Genomic DNA, 20,415 nt, shown 5'->3' with positions numbered 1-20,415 from the left:
GCCAGAATACTGCAGGTGGTGCCATTTCCTTCTCTGCTGCTGCTGCTAAGTCGCTTCAGTCGTGTCTGACTCTGTGCAACCCCATAGACGGCGGCCTACCAGGCTCCTCTGTCCCTGGGATTCTCCAGGCAAGAACACTGGAGTGGGTTGCCATGTCCTTCTCCAGTGCATGGAAGTGAAAAGTGAAAGTGAAGTCACTCAGTGAGGTCGTGTCTGACTCTCAGCCACCCCAGGGCTGCAGCCTACCAGGCTCTTCTGCCCATGGGATTCTCCAGGCAATGGTACTGGAGCGGGCTGCCATTGCCTTCTCTGATTTCCTTCTCTACAAGACAGCGTTTTGAAGATATTTTCTCCTGGATATTGCTTTTGATGAAGGAAGGGGGATCCCTTCCAGGGCTTGAGAGTGAGTTCTTGTCTGACACTTGGCAATGAGTCGTCTGAGGAGAGGAGTGCTGTCCAAGCGAGAGGCTTTATTGGGAAGGGCTGCCGGGGCGCAGGGCAGGAGGGTGAGGGAAACGGAGAGAACCACTCTGCCACGTGGCTCACAGTCTCAGGTTTTATGGTCATTGGGTTAATTTCTGGTTTGTCTCTTGCCAGTCACTCTGAATTAGGATCCTTCTTGGGGGCACACGCATCACTCAGCCGAGATGGATTCCAGCGAAGTGGATCCTGGGAGGTTGGTAGGACCTCTGAACTGGAGCCTCCCATCTCCTTCTGACCTCTCCAGAATTCTGGTTGGTGGTAGTTTGTTAGTTCCTTGTTCCTTACCAGGACCTCCTGTTGTAAGTTGACTCCTGCAAGGGTTTTCTTTTCTCTGTGGCCTGGCAAGGGTGGGTGGTCAGTGGTTCATTTAACAGTTTGTTTTTGGTTCTCTCGAGTAAGGTCCTCCACAGGGTAAATGTATAAAATTATAAAAGGCAACGTTTTAAATAATTTATATTCATAATTTGGTAAGTTGGCTTTTTTTGTGTGTGTTAGACCTGATCACCAGACCAAAGGTCATGTAGATCTTTTGTTGTTTTCTAAAATTTCTATAGTGTTTTAAATGGAATTACCTTGTTGCAAAGTTTGTGTTTATGTGCATATTTTTCTAAACAGTTATTTCTTTTTAGTTCATTGATCACTGCTTTACAATATTGGTTTGATTTGTCATACACCCACATGAATTAACCATAGGTGTACCTATGTCCTCTTGCTCTTGAATCTCCCTCCCACCTCCCACCTATTCCCACCTCTCTAGGTGATTACGGAGCCCCAGTTTGAGTTCCCTGAGTCCTACAGCAAATTCCCATTGGTTGTCTATTTACAAATGTTGGTGTACCTGCATCCATGCTGCTCTCTCCACTCCTCTCACCCTCTCCCTCTTGTTCCCCACCCTTGTCCGTAAGTCTGTTCTCTATGTCTGCATCTCCATCGCTGCTATGTGAACAGACTCGTCAGTACCATCCTTCTAGATTCCATGTTTTTCTCTCTTTGACTGACTTCCCTGTTTAAGACACCCTAGGTTCATCCCCTTCATTAGAACGGACTCAAATGTGTTGTTTTTTATGGCTGCATTCCATACAGGCTCTGAGTGTTCCTTAGCCATGTTTTGCAGAGGGTCATGGAGCTATTCTGCTCCATTTCAGTTTGGGCTTCCAGCCTGAGTGCTCGCAGCAGAGCTGCTTCTGGGTGAGCCCTCTGAGGTCTGTGAGCGCCGGGCTGCCCGCTCTTCTCTGGCGGCCCGCAGGGGGCGCCAAATCCCCCTCTGACCCGCGGGCACAGGACGCTTTGCCTTTAGACTCTGCTCGGTGAGCAGCTGGCTGGCGGGAGCTTTGTCTCAGGACCATCAGGGCTCAGGCTTCTGGATAACGGGGCTGCATTCAGGCAGAGAAGAGCAGGGTTGCCTCAGTGCCCACCAGCAGGGAGGCGCTGCAAGAGCGAAAAATGAGGACGGAGTAGACATTTCCTGTGTCCAGCTGAGGGCTGACTGGAGGTCCATCTCAGAGGACTCGGGGGAAAGAGCTCCGTGTGAAAAACGGTGGGGTTTTAGTTAGATTTGTGTTAGATGACCTCGAGGATGACCACTGATGTTCTTCCGTGTAGGTGGCCATTTTCCTGTCACTGTTTCTTGGGAAGACTGTCCTTTCCTCTTCGCTCGTTCCTGCTCTGATTTTCAGGAATTGACCATGTACGTGTGGGGTTCGTTCCTGGGCTCTCTATTCTCTCCTGGAGTCCCTGTGTCTGTGTTCCTGCCAGTTCCTCACGGTGGTGGTCACTACAGCTCCGTGATGCAGTTTGAAGTCGGACAGGAGGATGCCTCCAGCTGTGTTCCTCTTTCTCAGAGTCTTTTTGGCCGTTTAAGGTCCTGTTCAATATCAGCAGTCTAATATTAGGAATATTTCTATTTGTGTGAAAAATGCCATTGAATATTATTTTGTGATTGCAGTCAGTGTATTTGTTGATGACTTTGGTTGGAATGGACCTTTTAATTCCTCATTGTTCCAGTGCGTGAGCGTGGAGTAGTTTTCTGTGTATTTGTGTTTCCTTTGGTTTCTTTATCAGTGCTTTCTCGTTTTCAGACGACTGGTCTTTTATGTCCTTGATTAAGTTTGTTGCTGGCTGTTTTACTGTTTTTGATGCAGTGATAAGTGGGATTTTCTTAATGTTTGTTTCTGCTTGTTATTAGTGTATAGAAACGCAAGTGATGTTTGTATATTGATTGGGATTGTAAATGGTAGTATTTTATACGGTTGTAAATCGATCCGAAATGATTCAGCTTTACTGATTGTAGTCTAACAACTTTTTGTCAAGTTATGTGGAAAATTTTATTTGTAAAATCTGTTTCTCCTGCAATAGGTCATCCAGAGGACCCAAGCCACGGTGTTTCCTAATAGACTTCCCACAGTACTTCTTCATTCCATGTGGACTCCTTCAAGGGCAGTGAGCATCACAGCTTCCCTTGAACTTCGTCTGGGTAAGTCTTGGCCTGTAGAAGAAACCTTCCTGCCTGTCTACTCTAAATTTCCTTTGTGGTATTGACATGGTTGTTTTCAAACATAGTTTACTTTCCAGTCATTTAAAATGTACAGAAAACGCCTAGCAATGGGAAAAGGTGCTCGCATTTGCCACATCATCTAAAATACTCTTATGTGTTTTATCCAAAATGGGTGCCTTCTGCAGAACCACCACATAATCTCCAAAATCAGGAAATCATATGGTTTCTACATTATAATGTAATCCACAGCCCCACTTCCACTCTTAGCAATTGCTCAAGTGTGTGAATATATCTTTTTTTCCATCCTCATCCTTTTTTCTTTGTTTAGAGTGTTACTGAGATTTTCAGTTATTTGGACAAACTTGATGGATTGAAAGCAGACATCGTGAATATGGGTTCTGGGTGGCCTTTTCTATATGGATTTTTTCCACTGAAGATGGTTTTAATGTTTATTCATGTTGTAACATGTATGAATCCTGCATTCTTTTTCTCCCCATAGTAATTAAAAATAAATAACATGCCATTTACCGTTTAGATATTTGTAAGCACACAGTGTTGCAGCAGACAACCTTTACTTGTTTTCCAAATCAGTTTAACAATGTGCACCTTGTGAGTGCTTTGGAGAAACTCAGGAAACTGAGTCAGTGACTGAAATGGCTCAAGATATCACCTTAAATACCATCTTCACCTAAAAACAAAACAGGCACTTCCTGGTGGTCCAGTGGCTGAGACTGGACACTCCCAAAGAAGGAGGCCCAGGTTCATTCCCTGATCTGAGAACTAGATCTCCCATGCCACAGCGAAGAGTTTGCATGCTGTAGCCAAATATCTTGCTTGCCTCAATGAAGGTCGACCTGGCGCAGCCAAATTAAAACAAACAAACAAATATTAACAAAAATAAAACCGAAGGAAAGGAAGGGTACGGTTGTTGTACAGATTTACGGCTTAGCTTTCCCTATTGATAGAAAAGAAAAAAAGAGTTTCAAAAGACTGTGTCTCATCCTTCTATCTGGCATAGAGAGAGGATTCCTTTGAAATGAGATTTCTCTGGTAAATTGACTCACAGAAGAGCCGTCTTGAACTTGGGTTTCAGAGATGATCATGCGTCCTCTAAAAAAAAATAATAATTTGGTCCAACGAATTCTCATGCTGAGGTGGTATATTTTGTGGTAGCATTTGCTCCCCTTCATTTTGGATGTATCCCCATTTGTTTACACAGTCATCTACTGAAGACATCTCGATATTTGAAATTTTTTAGTTATTACAAGTAGAGCTGTTGTGTATAATTGTGTGAAACTTTTTGTCTGGACACGTTTTCAAAGCTGTTTAGTAAGTGTTACACATGTAGTATTCAGGTCACAGGTGAGCCTTGTTTAGCTGTGGAAAAATCCAGCTACGTTTCTCAGTGGCATGTGGGATCTTCCGGGGTGGGTGATCGAACTAGAGTGTCTTGCGTTGTCAGGCAGATTCTTTACCACTGAGCCACCAGAGAAGCTGTGCCCCACTCTTTTGTTGAGTTTACTGGATCTAATAGGTGTGCAGTGCTACTTCACTGTTATTTTAGTTTGTAATTTCCTAATGATACGTGATTTTGATTATTTTTGATAGGCTTATTTGCTATCTTTATATTTTTGTAGGCCAGGTGTTTAGGATTATACATTTTTATGAGATTGTTCTAGATTTTTTGGTATTGTTGGAGTACAATCCTTTATCAGATATGTATTTTATAACTATATTTTTCTGTGGCTTGGGTTTAAGTTTTGTGAATAAGGTTTTTCACAGTTTAAATTTCTAATTTTTTTAAGTTGATGTTATATATGTTTTAAATCCTCCTTTGGATAGACTTTAGTGTGCTGTTGTTGTTGTTAAATTTTATAAGCAAAACTGAGGTACTGTAGATACAGTTTTAAGCAAAGCTGAGGTATCATACATACAGTTTTGCCTTTTGTCTGTTGAGAAGTTTGAGTGAGTTTGGTGTAAACTCTAAAATTATGTCTACATTCATTTGATTGGATAGAGCTTCCAATTATTTGTCTAATTGGTTTTGGAGATATCATGGGAAGTCAGTTTTTCCAAGGGAAACTGGGGTCCACGAAACACGAACTCTCTTCGATCCGTCGGAAACACTTTCTGCTTTTTCTGGCAGATTTGACTTGTTTGGATATCTCATACGAGTGGAATCACAGAATGTTTGTCCTTTTTTTGGTCTGGCTTATTTCACTTAATATAATGACCATAAGGTTTGTCCACATTGTCACATTGTCAGAATTACTGACTTTGGAGGGCCGAATCAGATTCCACTGTGTGTATACCACAGTTTGTTTATGGAATGGGCTGCCATGGACACTTAGATTACTTCTGTTTGTTTGCCAGTGTGAATCATGCTGTTGTGAGTATGGCTGAAGAAGTATACAGTTTTTCAGCCCCCTTTCCCAAACCTTTTGGGTACATAGCATGAATTGGAATTGAACTATGTATTTATTCCATGTGTTCGTTTCGGAGTCATTTCTGTGATGTCTTGCAGAGTGGCAGCACCATTTAATGTACTTTTTTTGTATGGTGGAATACTGTTCAAGCTTCTGAATATACCCTGTGTTGCATATTCAGTCACCCACCAATGGACACTTGAATGTCACTATGAATATGTGTGTACCAGTTTCTGTTTGAATTATTAACAAATACATTACTATATATGAAAGAAGCCACAAGGACCTACTGTACAGTTTAGGAAGCTATTGAATATCTTATGAGAATGTATACTGGAAGAGACTCTCAAAAGGAATATATGAAAAAGACATAGTAACCGTGATCATTACTGTGCCAACACTATGAGTTATCATAGTGCTACTCAACGTGTATTTATACATGCCACTAAAATATTCACATCTGTATGTATATTATAAAAAAAATTACATAAAATATCAAGAATTCAAACAGAGAATAAATACACTTCCTGTCATTGCTTGTCATCATTTATACGCTAATACTACCTGTAACACTCATTGTATAAGTGCTGGACTAGGAATTGACATTCTTGTAAACCAAGAGATTGTGAAGGTGTAAGGAAGTATAACTTATTGAATTTCTTAATGAAGGATTATAGAACTCTATGTCCATGAAGAAGTCTGTTTAATTGAGCCACATTCTTACTAGAGTGATGAGCTTGCACCCAACCCAACGTTCGTTCCCAATGAAATCCTGCAGTCCTCTGGCCTCAATGTCTGCTTCCTGCTATCGAGAAAGAAAAGATGAGGAAGACCTGACAAAACCGATGCTCTTTTTCTCTTTTTGATTTGTATTTTATCGCAGGGCTTGGCAAAAAGAGGGCCTAACCTGTTTTTAGAGTTCCATCCCAAGGGTTACTCTGGCATGTCACATATGTTGACAAACTAACTGCTGATTATTTTCAGCAAAGGACAATGATCTGCACTTCACTATCTGTTGCTTGAGCTGGAATAGCAGGCATCGCTTGAAGTGCAGTCCTTCATGCTGAAGTAGGCATCCCTGAAGCAACAGTATAAGAGGAACAAAAACATTTATCATGTAGACATCGCATCCCATGCATTGGTAATAATTTTTCAGTTATACCCATCATCATTGGAGGAACTGACTTGTCCCAGTAATAACGAGAGTAGCCAGTATAACGGTTCCTTGACTTACGAGTACTTCCTATGAGTACCCTTATGAGTATTTAAATCTCCTGTGAATCCTATGTGACAACCATACATACCAACATGAGTTATTAGTATTATATCAATATTTTTAGTCCTATTGTATTTCAACTAAAAATCTCAATACATAATTGTACATGAACTCAAGACATAAAATCAGTGCAAATACAAAGTGTTCCATCCTTTGAGAAAGGGAGAAAAATATCTCTGTGCTTTGCCTATTGCATTTTTATGTATTAGATCCTTCAGTATCATATTCACCGCACCCAACGAATGATTCACAAATCTTCAGAGAAGAAAGGATCATTTCTCTTTCACAATGAGTAGTTCAACTCTTCTCAAAGCAAAGTCATAAGTGAGTCTAATTTTGTGTGAGACCATGAATCCTCAGTGTTTCCATGATGCTTGTGCTTATGATGGGAGGTCTGAGAAGGCACTTCTGAAGGTTTATTCATACCAGTCGTTCTCATATGTATGGAGTCTTTAAAGGGTGAATCACTGAGGTGTTGCTTCTACACTTGTACTGGGCTGAGTAGCAACATGCCCTTTCTCCCTGAGTGCAGTAGACGTCTTCCCAACCTGTCTGTCTTCTGTCCTCTGGAGTATGTATTGCTTGAGCTCACCACAGCCTAGTAGATGGAAATCGTCAGGATATTCTGGAAACCCTTTTTATTTCAGCCTGTTCAGGAGGTTACAACCGCTGCAAACCTCTGGATTTTACAAAGCACTTTTAACAACCTCAGATGAAGGATACAAGTCAACACTCGCGACAGCCACAGGCTTCCATGGCCTATACATGACTGTGGGCTTTGCTTTCATAAACATCCTGTTTCTTATACCAACTAGGATGTCACTGTATTTTTTATTATCATTTTATCTTTGGTGGTTTTTAGATCTATTATGGATTTTCCTATATATCTTCACTTCTTGGTGAGGGTCTTATGTTAGTAGTAGTTACTACAACTGACTTCCAGTCAGTTAGCTGTGGTGCAATAGAAAAAAGAATGACCAACTGTATATTATTAATATTATGTATCAATATATTATTAGTTTTATTGTTTGCAGTCTCCAATTCCAAGTTTCTGAAATAAACATTCAGAAAAATCACAACCTTTTGTACAGTGTCCATTACGTTTCTCCTGTTTGATGTGGATATTGGCCTTTGGTTCTGTCACTAGCTTTGCAAGTAAAAAAAAATTAATTAGAGCTCCTTATGGTAATTTTACTGTTAGCAATAAGTATAGCATAAAGTGAACACAGAAAGGGTTAGAGTAGACCAAATATGAAAGTTAGTTTAAAAGAAAACATAGTGTTGAACGTTTACAGTAGGAATGTAGTGATGAAGTTCCTTTATTATTATTCTATCCTTTCAGTTTCTTTTGCAGGGGTGTTCATGTACAGATTCCAGTACTATGGCTAGAGTGAATAATAGGATCATTATTCTCGAGAGCAACTCTACTAAGTCTTAACGCTCATGTCACTCAAGGTTTTTTTTTTTTTAATACCTATTATGTTGGTAGTGTTTGTAGTTTGTGAAGTCACATGAGTTGTATTCGTTCAAGCAATAGTATCAAACAGCTGCGGCATCAATTATAGATGTGAATCGATATAGAATGTGAATCCGTTTCACCGTGACAAGTTATTATTGAAGGTATTCTATGAATGCCAGTAACAAAGCTGTGCAGAAATAATACAGTGTTTATTAAGAAAACACAATTTACTAATTTGTTTTATTATTCTATTTCTTTTAAACCGATTTAATGACAAGAGGCTTAACTTTTCATTCACTTGTATGACTATCAGCAGTTTGACCAATTTGAAGAAGATGACTCGTTTCTAGTCTTCGTTATCAGCTCATCCCATCTACTAGCTTTAAAATCATTTAGTACAGAGCTCACCATCTAGGTGTTCATCCAGTGTTTTGTTTGCTTATCATGCAGGATCCTTTTAAAAGTAAAAGTATGTCTGTATGAGTTAGAACTCTGATCCCAACAGTCCATGTAGAAGCTTCCCCTGAGAAATGTATAGGTTTTGCACCAATGCTACTGAAATGTGTGAATGTGGTATACCATATATTACCCAAAGCAATTTACAAATTCAGTGCAATCCCTATCAAGATACCGGTGATATTTTTCACAGAACTAGAACAAATAATTTCAAGATTTGTATGGAAATACAAAAAACCACGAATAGCCAAAGCAATCTTGAGAAAGAAGAATGGAACTGGAGGAATACTACAAAGCCACAGTCATCAAGACAGTATGGTATTGGCACAAAGACAGAAATATAGATCAATGGAACAAAATAGAAAGCCCAGAGATAAATCCACACACATATGGACACCTTATCTTTGACAAAGGAGGCAAGAATATACAGTGGAGTAAAGACAATCTCTTGAACAAGTGGTGCTGGGAAAACTGGTCCACCACTTGTAAAAGAATGAAACTAGATCACTTTCTAACACCGCACACAAAGATAAACTCAAAATGGATTAAAGATCTAAATGTAAGACCAGAAACTATAAAACTCCTCGAGGAGAACATAGGCAAAACACTCTCCGACATAAACCACAGCAGGATCCTCTATGATCCACCTCCCAGAATTCTGGAAATAAAAGCAAAAATAAACAAATGGGACCTAATTAAAATTAAAAGTTTCTGCACAACAAAGGAAAATATAAGCAAAGTGAAAAGACAGCCTTCCGAATGGGAGAAAATAATAGCAAATGAAGCAACTGACAAACAACTAATCTCAAAAATATACAAGCAACTCCTGCAGCTCAATTCCAGAAAAATAACCCAATCAAAAAATGGGCCAAAGAACTAAATAGACATTTCTCCAAAGAAGACATACGGATGGCTAACAAACACATGAAAAGATGCTCAACATCACTCATTATTAGAGAAATGCAACTCAAAACCACAATGAGGTACCACTTCACACCAGTTAGAATGTCTGTGATCCAAAAATCTGCAAGCAATAAATGCTGGAGAGGGTGTGGAGAGAAGGGAACCCTCCTACACTGTTGGTGGGAATGCAAACTAGTACAGCCACTATGGAGAACAGTGTGGAGATTCCTTAAAAAATGGCAAATAGAACTGCCTTATGACCCAGCAATCCCACTGCTAGGCATACACATGGAGGAAACCAGAATTGAAAGAGACACATGTACCCCAATGTTCATCGCAGAACTGTTTATAATAGCCAGGACATGGAAACAACCTAGATGTCCATCGGCAGATGAATGGATAAGAAAGCTGTGGTACATATACACAATGGAGTATTACTCAGCCGTTAAAAAGAATACATTTGAATCAGTTCTGATGAGATGGATGAAACTGGAGCCGATTATACAGAGTGAAGTAAGCCAGAAAGAAAAACACCAATACAGTATACTAACACATATATATGGAATTTAAAAGATGGCAATGATGACCCTGTATGCAGGACAGCAAAAAAGACACAGATGTGTATAGCGGACTTTTGGACTCAGTGGGAGAGGGAGAGGGTGAGATGATTTGGGAGAATGGCATTGAAACATGTATAATATCATGTAAGAATCGAATTGCCAGTCTATGTCCGATGCAGGATATGGCACGCTTGGGGCTGGTACGCGGGGATGACCCAGAGAGATGTTGTGGGGAAGGGGGTTCATGTTTGGGAACGCATGTTCACCGTGGTGGATTCATGTCAATGTATGCCAAAACCAATACAGAATTGTAAAGTAAAAAAATAAATAAATAAAATAAAATAAAATAAAATAAAAATAATAAAAAAAACCAATGGTCTTTTCAAAAAATGATGATGAGTGATGAGTATGCATATGCCAACGAATGAAATGGGACCCATATGTCAAACCACATAAAAATATATCTTCCCTCAACATACATATAACACAATCATACATAATACATGTGCATTGACTCTCCAACTATGAAGTCATACCAACATGGATGTAAAATATCGCAATAAACTCCAAAGTTTAAAAGTGATGAAGATTGACTTTCGCCTGCTGGCGCTTCTTTTTCTGTCATCTCCATTATATTCGCTATGCCAATGAGTCATGTGCTGTGCTAAGTCACTTACATTGTGTCCAACTCTTTGGGATCATATGGACTAGGCCCCACCAGGCTCCTCTCTCCATGGGATTCTCTAGGCAAGGATACTGGAGTGGGTTGCCATGCTCTCCCTCAGGAGATATCTTCCTGCCCCAGGGATCGAACCCATATCTCCTATGTCTCCTGCATCGGCATGTTCTGTGTGTTCTTTACCACGAGAACCACCTGGGAAGCCCCAAGACACATGAACATCGGTGGATTGGGGATCCACGGGGCACAGACAGAACCGTTCCTCCAACAAAAATGAAGAATGACTTTAAAATCTCAAACAAAGCATGAGTATACGTGTTCACAACCGTCATGTAGCAAGGGTTTCTTCGATCTGAAAACTGGCATCGATGAAGGACTGTGTGAAGTATATTTCCAAGTCTATTTGGCAAACATAGCCTAAGTTGGCTATATTTAGTCCTCAAACGAATGAGAATGTCATGAGGAGTGGCCGTTTCAAATAAGTAGCATGGGAAGCTGTTTACACTTATTGTGATGCGTGGTATACCACATTCACACATTTCAGGAGCATTGGTGCAAAAACGATACATTTCTCAGGGGAAGCTTCTACATGGACTGTTGGGATTGGAGCTCTAACTCATACAGACATGCTTTTACTTTTAAAAGGATCCTGCATGATAAGCAAACTGAACACTGAACACCTAGACGGTGAGCTCTGTACTAAATGATTTTAAAGCTAGTAGATGGGATGAGCTGATAAGGAAGACTACAAACGAGTCATCTTCTTCAACCTGGTCAAACTCCTGATAGTCATACAAGTGAATGAAAAGTGAAGCCTGTTGTCATTAAATCGGTTTAAAAGAAATAGAATAGGAAAACAAATGAGTAAATCTTGTTTTCTTCATAAACATGGTATTATTTCTGCACAGCTTTGTTACTGGCATTCATAGAATACCTTCAATAATAACTTCTCACGGGGAAATGGATTCACATTCTATATCGATTCACATCTATAATGGATGCCCTAGCTGTTTGATACTATTGCCTGAATGAATGCAACTTATGTGGCTTCACAAACGACAAACACGACGAACATAATAGGGATTAAAAAACCTGAGTGACATGAACGTTAAGACTTAGTAGAGTTGCTCTCCAGAATAATGATCCTATTATTCACTCTAGCCATAGTACTGGAATCTGTACATGAACACCCCTGCGAAAGAAACTGAAAGGATAGAATAATAATAAAGGAACTTCATCACTATATTCCTAATGTAAACGTTCAACACTATGTTTTCTTTCAAACTAACTTTCATATTTGGTCTACTCTAACCTCTTCTGTGTTCACTTTATGCTATACTTATTGCGAACAGTAAAATTACCATAGGAGCTCTAACTAATTTTTTTCTTGCAAAGCTATTGAGAGAACCAAAGGCTGATATCCACATCAAACAGGAGAAACGTAATGGAAACTGTAAACAATTTTATGGAATAACATTTCCGTGCTCCTATTCAGTCAAATGGACACTCAAAAGGATGTGATTTTTCTGAATGTTTATTTCAGAAACTTGGAATTGGATGACTGCAAACGATAAAATGAATAATATACATAATATTCATAATATACAGTTTGTCATTCTTTTTTCTATTCTGCCACAGCTAACTGACAGGAAGTCAGTTGTAGTAACTACTACTAACATAAGACCCTCACCAAGAAGTGAAGATATATAGGAAAATCCATAATAGATCTAAAAACCATCCAAGAGAAAATGATAATAAAAAAATACAGTGACATCTTAGTTGGTATAACAAACAGGATGATTATGAAAGCAAAGCCAACAATCATGTATAGGGCATGGAAGCCCGTGGCTGTCACGAGTGTTGACTTGTATCCTGCATCTGAGGTTGTTAAAAGTGCTTTGTAAAATCCAGAGGTTTGCAGCCGTTGAAACCTCCTGAACAGACTGAAATAAAAAGGGTGTCCAGAATATCCTGACGATTTCCATCTACTAGGCTGTGGAGAGCTCGAGCGATACATACTCCAGAGGACAGAAGACAGACAGGTTGGGAACACGTCTACCGCACTCAGGGACAAAGGGCGTGTTGCTACTCAGCCTAGTACAAGTGGAGAAACGACACCTCAGTGATTCAACCTTTAAAGACTCCATACATATGAGAACGACTGGTATGAATAAACCTTCAGAAGCGCCTTCTCAGACCTCCTCCCGTCATAAGCACAAGCATCATGAAAACACTGAGTTTTCATGGTCTCACACAAAATTAGACTCACTTATGACACTGCTTTGACAAGAGTTGAACTACTCATTGTGAAAGAGAAATGATCCTTTCTTCTCTGAAGATTTGTGAATCATTCGTTGGGTGCGGTGAATAAACTCCTTAAGGATCTAATACATAAAAATGCAATAGGCTAAGCACAGATTTTGTTCTCCCTTTCTCAGAGGATGGAACATTTTGTATTTGCACTGATTTTATGTCTTGAGTTCATGTACAATTATGTATTGAGTTTTTTAGTTGAAATACAATAGGACTAAAAATATTGATATAGTACTAATAACTCATGTTGGTATGTGTGGTTGTCACACAGGATTCACTGGAGATTTAAATTCACAGTTGTCCATGTAAAGGATGAATGCTATTTAGCTTCTTTGTGAATCTAGACCATGAATGAAGAGCTTTCCTCAACATATTTCACTGAGGGAAATACGAGGATGATAGGCATAATCCTATGCTTCGACTCATGGATATCTAAGCACTGCTCACAATACAGATCTGATTTTCAAAATCAGGGTTCTTTGAGTGTCCTTGAAGAGCATTTGTTTTTCTGGATACAGAAGAAAAAAAACTCATGAGTATCAAACTTGTTCACATAAAACATGTGTATGAATTGTTATCTTCCTGAACCGGGGATCAAACCCACATCGCTTCCACCTCCTGCGCTGGTAGGTAGATTATTTACCGACTGTGCCACCTGGGAAGCGACATACATTTCAAGGACCGCTGCCGTCAGCTTCTACTGTTCGTGACCAAAGGAGGAGAAACAACATTGGAAGAAGTTCTCATAAGGGTACTCATAGGAAGTACTCGTAAGTCAAGGAACTGTTATACTGGGTACTCTTGTTATTACTGGGATGAGTCAGTTCCTCCAGTGATGATGGGTATAACTGAAAAATTATTACCAATGCATGGGAAGCTATTGCTTCAGGGATGCCTACTTCAGCATGAAGGACTGCACTTCAAAGGATGCCTGCTATTCCAGCTCAAGCAACAGATAGTGAAGTGCAGATCATTGTCTTTTGTTGAAAATAATCAGCAGTTTCTCAACATACGTAACATGCCAGAGGAACCCTTGGGATGGAACTCTAAAAACAGGTTAGGCCCTCTTTTTGCCAAGCCCTGCGATAAAATACAAATCAGAAAAAGAAAAATAGCATCGGTTTTATCAGGACTTCCTCATCTGTTCTTTCTCGATAGCAGGAAGCAGACATGGAGGCCAGAGGACTGCAGGATTTCATTGGGAACTAACGTTGGGTGGGGTGCAAGCTCATCGCTCTAGTAAGAATGTGGCTCAATGAAACGGACTTTCATTCACTTCATGGACATAGAGTTCTATAATCCTTCATTAAGGAATTCAATAAGTTATACTTCCTTACACCTTCACAATCTCTTGGTTTACAAGAATGTCAATGCCTAGTCCAGCACTAATACAATGAGCGTTACAGGTAGTATTAGCGTATAAGTGATGATGAGCAATGACAGGAAGTGTATTTATTCTCTGTCTGATTTCTTGATTTTTTATGTAATTTTTTAATAATATACTTACAGATGTGAATATTTTAGTGGCATGTATAAAGGCACGTTGAGTAGCGCTATGATAACTCATAGTGTTGGCATGATAATTATCATGGTTACTGTGTCTTTTTCATATATTCCTTTTGAGAGTCTCTTCCATTATACATGATCATAAGATATTCAATAGTTTCCTAAACTGTACAGGAGGTCCTTGTGGCTTCTTTCATATATAGTAATGTATTTGTTAATAATTCAAACAAAAACTGGTACACACATATTCATAGTGACATTCACAATAGCTCAAAGGTAGAACTCATTCAAGTGTCTATTGGTGGGTGACTGAATATGCAACACAGGGTATATTCAGAAGCTTCAACGGTATTCCACCGTACAAAAAATTACATTAAATGGTGCTGCCACTCTGCAAGACATTCCAGAAATGACTGCAAAACCAACACGTGGAATAAATACATAGTTCAATTCCAATTCACGCTATGTACCCAAAAGGTTTGGGAAAGGGGGCTGAAAACACGTATACTTCTTCAGTCATACTCACAACAGCATGATTCACACTGGCAAACAAACGGAAGTAATCTAAGTGTCCATGGCAGCCCATTCCATAAACAAACTGTGGTATACACACAGTGGAATCTGATTCGGCCCTTCAGAGTCAGTCATTCTGACAATGCGACAATGTGGACAAACCTTATGGTCATTACATGAAGTGAAATAAACCAGACCAAAAAAAGGACAAACGTTCTGTGATTCCACTCGTATGAGATATCCAAACAAGTCAAATCTGTCAGAAAAAGCAGAAAGTGATTCCGACGGATCGAAGAGAGTTCGTGTTTCGTGGACCTCAGTTTCCCTTGGAAAACCTGACTTCCCGGGGTATCTCCAAAACCAGTTAGACAAATAATTGGAAGCTATATCCAGTCAAATGAATGTAGACATAATTTTACAGTTTACACCAAACTCACTCAAACTTCTCAACAGACAAAAGGCAAAACTATATCTATGCTACCTCAGCTTAGCTTAAAACTGTATCTACAGTACCTCAGTTTTGCTTATAAAATTTAACAACAACAACAACACACTAAAGTCTATCCAAAGGAGGATATAAAACATATATAACATCAACTTTAAAAAATTAGAAATTTAAACTGTGAAAAACCTTATTCACAAAACTTAAACACAAGCCACAGAAAAATATAGTTATAAAATACATATCTGATAAAGGATTGTACTCCAACTATACCAAAAAATCTAGAACATTCTCATTAAGAATGTATAAACCTAAACACCTGGCCTACAAAAATATAAAGATGGTAAATAAGCCTATCAAAAATACTCAAAATCACATATCATGAGGAAATTACAAACTAAAATAACAGTGAAGTAGCACTGCACACCTATTAGATCCAGTAAACTCAACAAAAGAGGGGGGCACAGCTTCTCTGGTGGCTCAGTGGTAAAGAATCTGCCTGACAACGCAAGACACTCTAGTTCGATCACCCACCCCGGAAGATCCCACATGCCACAGAGAAACGTAGCTGGATTTTTCCACAGCTAAACAAGGCTCACCTGTGACCTGAATACTATATGTCTAGCACTTACTAAACAGCTTTGAAAACGTGTCCAGACAAAAAGTATCACACGATTATACACAACAGCTCTACTTGTAATAACTAAAAACTTTCAAATGTCAGGATGTCTTCAGTAGATGACAGTGAAAACAAATGGGGATACATCCAAAGTGAAGGGGAGCAAATGCTACCACAAAATATACCACCTCAGCATGAGAATTCGTTGGACCCAATTAACTTTTTTTTTTTTTTTGAGGACACATGATCATCTCTGAAACCCAAGTTCAAGACGGCTCTTCTGTGAGTCACATTTACCGGAGAAATCTCATTTCAAAGGAATCCTCTCTATATGCCAGATAGAAGGATGAGACACAGTCTTTTGAAACTTTTTCTTTTCTGTCAATAGGGAAAGCTAAGCCGTAAATCTGTACAAAAACCGTACCCTTCCTTTCCTTTGGTTTTATTTCTTTAACATTTGTTTCTTTTTTGATTAGGCTGCGCCAGGTCGACCTTCATTGAGGCAAGCCAGATATTTAGCTACAGCATGCAAACTCTTCGTTGTGGCATAGGAGATCTAGTTCTCGGATCAGGGAATGGACCTGAGCCTCCTTCTTTGGGAGTGTCCGGTCTCAGCCACTGGACCACCAGGAAGTGCCTGTTTTGTTTTTAGGTGAAGATGGTATCTAAGGTGATATCTTGGGCCATTTCAGTCACTGACTCAGTTTCCTGAGTTTCTCCAAAGCACGCACAAGGTGCACATTATTAAACTGGTTTGCGAAACAAGTAAAGGTTGTCTGCTACAACACTGTATGCTTACCAATATCTAAATGGTAAATGGCATATTATTTATTTTTAATTGCTATGGGGGGAAAAAGAATGCAGGATTCATACATGTTACAACATAAATAAACATTAAAACCCCAACTTCAGTGAAAAAAAATCCATATAGAAAAGGCCACCCAGAACCTATATTCACCATGTCTGCTTTCAATCCATCCAAATAACTGGAAATGTCAGTAACACTCTAAATAAAGAAAAAAGGACGAGGATGGAAAAAAGATATATTCATACACTTGAACAATTGCTAAAAGTGGAAGTGGGGCTGTGGATATGATTTCCTGATTTTGGAGATTATGTGCTGGTTCTATAGAAGGTACCCATTTTGGATAAAACACATAGAGTATTTTAGATGATGTGGCAAATGCCAGGACTTTTTCCCATTGCTAGGCGTTTTCTGTACATTTTAAATGACTGGAAAGGAAACTATGTTTGAAAACAACCATATCAATACCACAAAAGAAATGTAGAGTAGACAGGCAGGAAACTTTCTTCTACAGGCCAAGACTTACCCAGACAAAGTTCAAGGGAAGCTGTGATGCTCACTGCCCTTGAAGGAGTCCACATGGAATGAAGAAGTACTGTGGGAAGTCTATTAGGAACCACCATGGTTTGGGTCCTCTGGATGACCTATTGGAGGAGAAACAGATTTTACAAATAAAAGTTTTCCACATAACTTCACAAAAAGTTGTTAGACTACATTCAGTAAAGCTGAATCATTTCGGATCAATTTAAAATCAAATAAAATATTACCATTTACGATCCCAATCAATAGACAAATCATCACTTGCGTTTCTATACACTAATAACAAGCAGAAACAAACATTAAGAAAATCCCACTTATCACTGCATCAAAAACAATAAAACAGCCAGCAACAAACGTAATCAAGGACATAAAAGACCAGTCGTCAGAAAACTAGAAAGCACTGATAAAGAAACCAAAGAAAACACAAATACACAGAAAACTATTCCACGCTCACGCACTGCAACAATGAGGAATTAAAAGGTCCATTCCAACCAAAGTCATCAACAAATACACTGACTGCAATCACAAAGTAATATTCGATGGCATTTTTTCACAGAAATAGAAATATTTCTAATATTAGACTGCTGATATTGAACAGGACCTTAAACGGCCGAAAAGACTCTGAGAAAGAAGAACACAGCTGGAGGCATCTTCCTATACGACTTCAAAGTACATCACGGAGCTGTAGTGGCCACCACCGTGAGGAACTGGCAGGAACACAGACACATGGACTCCAGGAGAGAATAGAGAGCCCAGGAACGAACCCACACGTACATGGTCAGTTCATGAAAATCAAACCAGGAAGAAGCAAAGAGGAAAGGACAGTCTTCTCAAGAAACAGTGACAGAAAAACGGCCACCTACACGGAAGAACATCAGTGGTCATCCTCGAGATCATCTAACACAAATCTAACTAAAAACCCACCGTTTTGCACAAGGAGCTCTTTCCCGCCTGAGTCCTCTGAGACCTCTAACCTCCAGTCAGCCCTCAGCTGGACACAGAAAAGTCTACTCCGTCCTCATTTTTTTGCTCTTGCAGCACCTCCCTGCTGGTGGGCACTGAGGCAACCCTGCTCCTCTCAGCCTGGATGCAGCCCTGTTATCCAGAAGCCTGAGCCCTGATGGTCCTGAGACAAAGCTCCCGCCAGCCAGCTGCTCACCGAGCAGAGTCTAAAGGCAAAGCGTCCTGCGCCCACGGCTCAGAGGGGCGTTTGGCGCCCCCTGCGGGCCGCCAGAGAAGAGCGGGCAGCCCGGCGCTCACAGACCTCGGAGGGCTCACCCAGAAGCAACTCTGTTGTGAGCACTCAGACTGGAAGCCCAAACTGACATGGAGCAGAAGAGCTCCATGACCCTCCTTAAACCATGGCTAAGGAACAATCAGAGCCTGTATGGAATGCAGCCATAAGAAGGAACACATTTGAATCCGTTCTAATGAGGGGGATGAACCTAGAGTGTATTAAACAGGGAAGTCAGTCAAAGAGAGAAAAACATGGAATCTAGAAGGATGGTACTGACGAGTCTGTTCCCATAGCAGCGATGGAGATGCAGACGTAGAGAACAGACTTACGGACAAGGGTGGGGAACAAGACGGAGAGGGTGAGATGAGTGGAGAGACCAGCATGGATGCAGGTACACCATTTGTAAATAGACAACCAATGGGAATTTGCTGTAGGACTCAGGGAACTCAAACTGGGGCTCCGTAATCACCTAGAGAGGTGGAATGGGTGTGAGGTGGGAGGGAGATTCAAGAGCAAGAGGACATAGGTACACCTGTGGTTAATTCATGTGGATGTATGACAAATCAAACCAAAATTAGAAAGCAATGATCAATCAACTAAAAAGAAATAACTGTTTAAAAAATATGAACATAAACAAATTTTGCAACAAGGTAATTCCATTTAAAAAACTATAGAAAGTTTAGAAAACAACAAAAGATCTACATGACCATTGGTCTGGCGATCAGGTCTAACACACACACACAAAAGCCAACTTACCAAATTACGAATATAAATTATTTAAAAGATTGACTTATAATTTTATACATTTACCCTGTGGAGGACCTTACTCGAGAGAACCAAAAACAAACTGTTAAATGAACCACGGACCACCCACCCTTGCCAGGCCACAGAGAAAAGAAAACCCTTGCAGGAGTCATCTTACAACAGGAGGTCCTGCTAAGGAACAAGGAACGAACACGCTACCACCAACCAGAATCCTGGAGAGGTCAGAAGGAGATGGGAGGCTCCAGTTCAGAGGTCCTACCCACCTCCCAGGATCCACTTCGCTGGAATCCATCTCGGCTGAGTGATGCGTGTGCCCTCAAGAAGGATCCCAATTCAGAATGACTGGCAAGAGACAGACCAGAAATTAACCCAATGATCATAAAACCTGAGACTGTGAGCCACGTGGCAGAGTGGTTCTCTCCGTTTCCCTCACCCTCCTGCCCTCCGCCCCGGCAGCCCTTCCCGATAAAGCTTCTCGCTTGGACAGCACTCCTCTCCTCAGACAACTCATTGCCAAGTGTCAGACAAGAACTCACTCTCAAGCCCTGGAAGGGATCCCCCTTCCTTCATCTAAAGCAATATCCAAGAGAAAATATCTTCAAAATGCTATCTTGTAGAGAAGGAAATCAGAGAAGGCAATGGCAGCCCGCTCCAGTACTATTGCCTGGAGAATCCCATGGACAGAGGAGCCTGGTAGGCTGCAACCCTGGGGTCGCTAAGAGTCGGACACGACTTCACTGAGGGACTTCACTTTCACTTTTCACTTCCATGCACTGGAGAAGGACATGGCAACCCACTCCAGTGTTCTTGCCTGGAGAATCCCAGGGATAGAGGAGCCTGGTAGGCCGGCGCCTACGGGGTCGCACAGAGTCAGACACGACTGAAGTGACTCAGCAGCAGCAGCAGAGAAGGAAATGGCACCACCTGCAGTATTCTGGC

General features: G+C 40.4%; 3 long non-coding RNA genes across 3 annotated transcripts in view; 2 read left to right on the top strand and 1 right to left on the bottom strand.

The window, feature by feature from the left end:
• Positions 1-16,906, top strand: part of LOC120860642 — a 28,166-nt gene extending 11,260 nt beyond the window's left edge. Inside the window, exons 2-3 of the long non-coding RNA XR_005720387.1 lie at positions 4,948-4,951; positions 16,896-16,906. This is a non-coding gene — a long non-coding RNA (uncharacterized LOC120860642). The remainder of the gene's footprint in view (positions 1-4,947; positions 4,952-16,895) is intronic.
• Positions 271-2,956, top strand: LOC120860648. The gene is made up of 2 exons (XR_005720392.1): positions 271-734; positions 2,839-2,956. It is a non-coding gene; the product is annotated as an uncharacterized LOC120860648 (long non-coding RNA).
• Positions 12,123-17,580, bottom strand: LOC120860640. Its single transcript, XR_005720385.1, has 2 exons — positions 17,461-17,580; positions 12,123-13,557 (listed from the first exon to the last, which is right to left on the bottom strand). It is a non-coding gene; the product is annotated as an uncharacterized LOC120860640 (long non-coding RNA).
• Between the last annotated feature and the right edge of the window lie 2,835 nt (positions 17,581-20,415).

The sequence above is a fragment of the Oryx dammah genome, unplaced genomic scaffold (assembly GCF_014754425.2).
Source record: "Oryx dammah isolate SB20612 unplaced genomic scaffold, SCBI_Odam_1.1 HiC_scaffold_11150, whole genome shotgun sequence".
NCBI classification, from domain to species: Eukaryota; Metazoa; Chordata; class Mammalia; order Artiodactyla; family Bovidae; genus Oryx; species Oryx dammah.
The sequence above is the reverse complement of the archived record's forward strand: the minus strand, read 5'-3'. Positions and strand labels throughout refer to the sequence as shown.